We start from the raw sequence: 8,057 nt of genomic DNA, 5'->3' as shown, positions 1-8,057 counted from the left end.
TTTGATCACTTTCTAAGTTCAAATTGCTGGTCAAAGGGTGTGCTTATGCAAATTCCGAGAGACTGTGTTTGTGGGGATTGACAGTTAAGACGGGTGGAGGAGTGACGTCATCCTCTCCCCTCCCATTCACCTCATTTCCCTCTGAGCTGAGCTCCGGCGGCTAACAGCCTCCTCAAGCAACTTTGTCACACTGCCACTCAAATACTCACAGAAAAATCCACAAGTTAATACACACTCTGTCTTTAGAGTTTCTCCACACTGAATCCTCCAGGCACTACTAACAAAAGGTTACATTGACAATCTCATTACAACAGCAGTACACACGTCAGTAAATATAGGAAGGATGGTCCCTTGCATGTGTGTGAACTGTTAGCATTTGAATGTGTTATGACTGCATATAGCACTGAACCAAACTCTCTGTACTATTATGAAAAGTGTGACGAAACAATATTAGGCAGGTGGTTTTAATGTTATGATCCATGAATTAAGTATATGTGTATGCATGTGTGTATAGAAGTAAATAAATAAACAAATACATAACATTTAGGAGGTGGGGGAAAATGTGTGAATTCTGCTTTCTAACTGCAAAGTAAGCTACACATTAATTTGTTTTGCAAAATTATGCAATTTAAAAAATAAGTCCAAAGAATTGTCCTTTAAACAACTTGCTGACCTGTAAAAATAGTCAATGGTGTGATTTCAATCTAGTAAGCCAGTGTAAGTTAATCAAATTGGGGTTTCATTAGAAGTGACTTGGTGACTGTGGTGATCTTCCCAGAACCAACTTAAAAATAAGACTGCAATATTTGGGGTGAAGTTTATGCAGAAATACGGCAACACAGCCAGAAGCAAATGAATTTATACAGTGTAGCAAGCAATTTTTACATGTCCAACTACAATATATATGCTGTTAAAAATTACCATTCAGCCCACCTATATGATGACTAAGTTGCCATATTTACATAAACATAATAAAAAGTTGGTCTAAACAAGCAATACTAACACAATAATCAAAAATGAACAATTGACCTCTTCACTATGTACCAATATTTTAGGTGCAGTATCTTTGCTGTTATTCATGGCAGCTTGCTTGTTAGTTCACTGACCGCTATAGTTTGGACATTCTGGTCTTTCAATTCTTGCTTAGTTTGACCCAGGCAAGAAAGCCTCTAAACACCACAAATAACTTCCCTTTCCTATTATCAGCTTTGGACAAAGGTGGCACTGTCCCCAAGCTGTTAGGCTTTCAGTGGAACACAAGGACTTCTATGTGAAAAATATAAGACTTGAAAGAGATTCAAGTCAACTTCTCTGATCCAACCTGCATTCTAGGCTAAACTATCCTATCAGTAGTAAATTTAGATCTTTATGTTGATGTTTTATAGTAATTACAATATTTTGCATTAGAAATAATTTATCTTAAGAGTAGTTATCTGATCTTTTATTAGATGCTAGAGATTTGCAGGAGAGTTTAGTCTCTAAATTCCTGCACTGTATATGGCATGTATTAAACGAGCCAGAATTTACTACTAAAGAGCGATTTCCATTTTTTAGACATTCTGATCCTAGTGTGAAAAATCTTATTTTATTGTAATTTATAAATGACATACATTTTATGTATAAACTGAAACTGTTTAGTGTAAAAAAAAAACAAAAAAACAAACAAAAAAAACAGTCTATACTTTACTGTAAATTAAAGTTACTTCTACCTACCTAACTTTCTTCAGACTTTCTCCAGTTTCTTACTAATATTTTGCAATTGTACCAATCTACCAATAAAAGCAAACCATTTAACCATATTTAAAAATATGCACTCATTTACTATAAATATTTGGAAGTTAATTAACATTAATTTCATTTTTATCGAGATATCTCACATAGAACATATTGCACACCTCCTATTGAACCATTTATCTGACAAAAAACAGGCAATCTGATCATTGACCTTGACTCATTAAATATCTTAACGTACCTGTTCACCCAAATATTCCACATCAAGTGCCAGCTGTAATCGAATCTTGTTGTCATCACTTAAACCTCCATTTGCACCAGTACTACTTGAGGTTACCGTCTTTTCTTGTTTGTTTTAGTCTTTTTAAACTTTCTTCCATTTTCTTTACTGAGCTAAGAACATCAGAAACAGTTTCAAAGTACCTGAAAAAGGCTAACAGATTAAAACATTTTACAAACAGAATGAAACCAGGTTGTGTGTATTAAATCACAAAATGTAATATTCTGATTCTCGAATAGTATTTACTTCAGGGTTGCAAGAGGCCTATCCCATCAGCCCTGGGTAGAAGGTTGGGACCTAGCTAGCCCATTGTAGGAAAAAGTAATGTAAAACTTTAATTATAAATACAACTTTCTACAAAAAGAACAAGAAAAAAAAATAAGATGACTGGTTTGTTTTACCTTTGAATGCTGTTGCTAAGTGCACCTCTTAACCAATCCTGTATTACCATGGGGTTAAGAATATCTTTATAATCACTCGGAGTTGACAGAGAGGTTTTAAGCATTGTCAATGTAAACTGATGCTTTGGCTGGAATCTCCTGTATGTGTAACAATAAAGGTGACAATCAAACGGTCTTGCAATTAAACATAATTCATATACAGTGGTGTGAAAAACTATTTGCCCCCTTCCTGATTTCTTATTCTTTTGCATGTTTGTCACACAAAATGTTTCTGATCATCAAACACATTTAACCATTAGTCAAATATAACACAAGTAAACACAAAAATTCAGTTTTTAAATGATGGTTTTATTATTTAGGGAGGAAAAAATCCAAACCTACATGGCCCTGTGTGAAAAAGTAATTGCCCCCTTGTTAAAAATAACCTAACTGTGGTGTATCACACCTGAGTTTAATTTCAGTAGCCACCCACAGGCCTGATTACTGCCACACCTGTTTCAATCAAGAAATCACTTAAATAGGAGCTGCCTGACACAGAGAAGTAGACCAAAAGCACCTCAAAAGCTGACATCATGCCAAGATCCAAAGAAATTCAGGAACAAATGAGAACAGAAGTAATTGAGATCTATCAGTCTGGTAAAGGTTATAAAGCCATTTCTAAAGCTTTGGGACTCCAGCAAACCACAGTGAGAGCCATTATGCACCAATGGCAAAAACATGGAACAGTGGTGAACCTTCCAGGAGTGGCGGCCGACAAAATTACCCCAAGAGCGCAGAGACAACTCATCCGAGAGGTCACAAAGACCCCAGGACAACGTCTAAAGAACTGCAGGCCTCACTTTCCTCAGTTAAGATCAGTGTTCACGACTCCACCATAAGAAAGAGACTGGGCAAAAATGGCCTGCATGGCAGATTTCCAAGACAGAAACCACTGTTAAGCAAAAAGAACATTAGGGCTCGTCTCAATTTTGCTAAGAAACATCTCAATGATTGCCAAGACTTTTGGGAAAATACCTTGTGGACTGATGAGACAAAAGTTGAACTTTTTGGAAGGCAAATGTCCCGTTACATCTGGCGTAAAAGGAACACAGCATTTCAGAAAAGAACATCATACCAACAGTAAAATATGGTGGTGGTAGTGTGATGGTCTGGGGTTGTTTGCTGCTTCAGGACCTGGAAGGCTCTGTGATAGATGGAACCATGGATACTACTGTCTCAAAAATCCTGAAGGAGAATGTCCGGCCATCTGTTCGTCAACTCAAGCTGAAGCGATCTTGGGTGCTGCAACAGGACAATGACCCAAAACACACCAGCAAATCCACCTCTGAATGGCTGAAGAAAAACAAAATGAAGACTTTGGAGTGGCTAGTCAAAGTCCTGCCTGAATCAATTGAGATGCTATGGCATGACCTTAAAAAGCGGTTCATGCTAGAAAACCCTCAAATAAAGCTGAATTACAACAATTCTGCAAAGAGGAGTGGGCCAAAATTCCTCCAGAGCTGTAAAAGACTCATTGCAAGTTATCGTAAATGCTTGATTGCAGTTATTGCTGCTAAGGGTGGCCCAGCCAGTTATTAGGTTCAGGGGGTAATTACTTTTTCACACAGGGCCATGTAGGTTTGGATTTTTTTTTCTCCCTAAATAATAAAAAACATCATTTAAAACTGCATTTTGTGTTTACTTGTGTTATATTTGACTAATGATTAAATGTGTTTGATGATCAGAAACATTTTGTGTGTACAAACATGCAAAAGAATAAGAAATCAGGAAGGGGCAAATAAGCCACCACTGTAGATACATACATAATGCATACAAATAATATACTTCTGCAAATAAACAAAATTGTGTGCTATGAAAGTTCTAAATTTTCAGCATTCTTGCAACAATAGCTCTTAAAAGTTATTTAATTTTATCCAAGTCATAAAAAAGATAAACATTTTGATTAAACAAGCAGCACATACAAAACACAGCTTTAGTCAAAGAAGTGACCAACTGAGTATTTCATTGCTGAGATATCAGATTATATTGATGAGACAGCAGTCAATGCAAAGTTAACCTAAAAAATAATCTAATAATAAATATAATGGAAACGAACCAATCTTGCATACTGCACAAAAAAAAGAATGACTGAGAGAATATCATTGGTCATGGGATGTGTGAACATAATATCCTCTAAGAATTAACATACAGTGTAACCATTTAGAAAAGCTGGTAGATCACAGGAGAGATGCACTGCACACAACAGATGAGAAAATCACTGTCAGCCTCTAGTGAGATCTCTGACTGAGGTGATAGACAGGAAAGAGTTAAAAAAATAAAAATAAATAAATAAATTAATAAATAAATAAATTGCAATTTGGTTTCAATCCTTACAGAAGGGGAGGAGCAAATGATAAAAAAGTCCATAAACAAATATTAACTTTTCAAATAAGTACTTGAAAATTAGATTTTGAAAGTACACTTTAAGAAGTGCCTGCTCTTCTTCCACAAAAAGCCTGAACCTCATTTACTTTAAACTGTTAAGACTCAGCTAAGCACCTTGCTAACAAAGCAAACTTTGTCATGCCATAAATTCTTATCTGCATTTAGGTCAAAGTTCTGAATGGACTACTCAAGAATGGTGACCTTTTAGTTCATTATTCTATCCTGTATACAGCATTTTTGGTTTGTAGTATGCAGTTATTCTCATGCATGCTGAAATGTGCATCTCTTCCAATTTGAGTTTTTCAGCAAAGCTTGATGTGCAGTATATGCAAAATACAGGTAAAATTCCATTACAACAAACTCCCAGGGACCAAAAAAATATTTTGTTGTAACGAAAATTTTGTTCTAATGAAATTCTGTATTTGTTACTATAGTGCTTTCTTTAACTTGCGTCCAGGCGTTTGCAATCATTTCAATAGTTTCTTTCGCGTCAATTTTAATCTCCTTCTGCCTACAAGTTATGCTGCCAAGAATTTTTCTCAGCATTACCTTGCCATAATACACTTTCAGGGTGCGAATGATGCCCAAATCCAATGGCTGACGCACTGCTGTGCAATTGGGTGGGAGGAATCCAACGTGAACATTATCTAAATGTGGAAGCATATTTTGGGATTCCCACTCCCCACCCAATGGGAATGACACGCTGAAGTGCGTCCCGAATCGCGATTGCAGCGTCTGTGAAAGATTGTTTGTCAGTTTCTGGGGCAGGGCAATAGCAGGCTCACAGCGGTGCAGTGAAGCGCCACAGAAGCAAATCATAAAAGATCGGGGTCGCGCTATAAGTCCCTGTCTTGCACCCCAAAACATGAGGCTTACTCTCAGTACTTTAGCAAAACCAGTTTTATTCAGCTTGAAACAGGAACGGCAGTTATTTATTGTAACGTGTTCTGCCACTCTGCCATACACAAATACAGCAGTCAAGCAGGGACGTGGCCGGGTCAGTGACTAATTAATCCTGTTATCTGCATTAACAATGTCCGTGCTCCTATCCTTGCATCACCCATTGAGATCTTTTCTGTTTACTTTGGCGGAGAGACGTAGCATAGCTGTGAGCCTGCTTTTGCCCTGTACAGAGGAGGAGATTGGACTTCGAATGCTCTTTGAACTTCGGGATGCTCTTCGGCATGCTGTCTAGTTGGGGGAGGTCCCAAGAGAGTTTACAAAGCTCAAATTCTCTTGAATGAGTGGCGCATTAATAGAAATGTTTCTTGAACGAGCATCAATAAACCACATAAAAACTGCTTTTTCAATGTCTTCAAATGAAGCAGTTCACATATGTTTGCAACCCGAGATTTTTCTCCTTTTTTTGCTCGGTCTTTCAAGAAAGTTGACAGTGTCTATGGCGAAATTCCAAATTCACTGGCAGTCTTTTTTCTTTGTGCCATAATTGAGAGCTATAAAAATTTGTTTTTCTTTTCTAATATGAACTGTTATCATTTTTCGTGTCTGCCGTTTCTATAGGAGGGTGACAATGAGTTAAATTCAATGGATGTTTTTCAAATGTTGATGAGCAATAAGCAAAAAGTATCACTGAAAACCGCAGGAAACAAAAAAGGCAAAAAAAATAAATGAACAGCACGAGGAAAGTTCGAAGAAAGAAAAAAAAATTACAATGCTTCTGTTTGGGGATCGTTGTGCACAACTGAGCTGCGGCCAGAGAACTAACTGCTCTGCGGATAATTCATACAGGCATTTCAAGGTCTTTTGTACACTTTGTTGTAATGAAAGTATCTGCTGAATGTACTTTGTAGTAACGAGATTTCTATAGACTCATGTCATATGGGGAAGCTGTCGGGACCATAGAAATACTTCGTTGTAATGAAAATTTTGTTGTAAAGATATTCGTTGTAACGGAATTTTACCTGTACTGTGGCATTCATACAACTAATTCAGTGCCTGTGAAATATTTTTACAGCTCTGTCTTTATCTTTATTCAGTCTTGATCTTTTTGTATTTCAACTGTTAATTTAATTTTAAAATTAGAAAACAATTTTTTTACCGTTTTCTTTTAATTTTAAAATTGAGTGAACAACACCATTAGCTTACAGTATGCATCCAGAGCTGCTCTCCAATGAGATTTATAACTGCAAGATTTATTCCCATTGCATTTTTTTGAATTTTGCCCTATGTAGTATTAATCTGAATGTACTAATAGTAAGAAGGTAATTATTAATTTCAGTTTGGATTAACTATGAATACATGAATATATGAAACAAGCATGATTTGCTTTCCTATGTTTGATTGGTCACATACACACCTCTGCTGCAAATATAAAAATTAAGTACTTTTACAAATGTGTGATTTGTACTATGGAGTTAGTTCACTAATAAACATCAAAATATATGGAGATATATATATTTTCTCATAGTGATATTACACCACTTTTACTCACATCTATCAGCTTGGTAGAAGCAGAGACCATGTCTTAAAATTTACAGAGAACAAATCATTTTATTTATAGAACTTAAGCCAATCTTCAGTAAAGTAATGGACAGTTTTCATGCTACTAGCAGAGTTAAGAGAAATACAAGAGACAGGATTGGAGGGCTTCATTGTACCGCAGTAACAGAAAAGCAGACATGTCATACCACCTACATGTAGATATCAATTTCAGCTGGAGAGTCTTTAGGATTTGTTGTATTTTTTGCTCTCTACTTTTTAGTTTGTTCTTCCTTACATTATGAGATTTTGTTCATATTTATTACAGATGGAAATTGCAGTGTTGTCACAATATGAAAATATCCAAATATAATAATGTTACTCAATTCAACAACATATAAAATGTATTCTTTTTAAGCATACTTCAAATGTATGAGACCAAGGTGCTATAAATGATAAATATACTACAAGAAATGAAGTGGAGATATCCATTTGAAAAGGGATATTCAAATTATGATCAGCTGGTATTGAGATCTAATGTGTTAAGAAAACAACTCAACCATTAAATTTACACTATCACCATCAGTCTTTACCACTTACAGAATCAGGATGGATTTATTCCTATAATGCCACAATGAACAGTTTTCAATCTACCAGTGCAGAGAGAGAGAGAGAGAAATTGAGATTTGTCAGACCAGTTCTAATTGTTCCAGCCTTCAGCTGTCCAGCTTTAGTGATTCAAAGCATCCTATAGCCTCATCATCTTGTTCTAAACAAAAAGA

At 36.0% G+C, this 8,057-nt stretch overlaps 1 long non-coding RNA gene across 1 annotated transcript; it reads right to left on the bottom strand.

The window, feature by feature from the left end:
• Positions 1-2,115: 2,115 nt before the first annotated feature.
• LOC120520471 lies at positions 2,116-2,490 on the bottom strand. Its single transcript, XR_005631841.1, has 2 exons — positions 2,413-2,490; positions 2,116-2,154 (listed from the first exon to the last, which is right to left on the bottom strand). It is a non-coding gene; the product is annotated as an uncharacterized LOC120520471 (long non-coding RNA).
• Between the last annotated feature and the right edge of the window lie 5,567 nt (positions 2,491-8,057).

Source organism: Polypterus senegalus, unplaced genomic scaffold (assembly GCF_016835505.1).
Source record: "Polypterus senegalus isolate Bchr_013 unplaced genomic scaffold, ASM1683550v1 scaffold_2704, whole genome shotgun sequence".
Taxonomy (NCBI): Eukaryota; Metazoa; Chordata; class Cladistia; order Polypteriformes; family Polypteridae; genus Polypterus; species Polypterus senegalus.
This window is presented reverse-complemented; position numbering and strand designations above follow the sequence as displayed.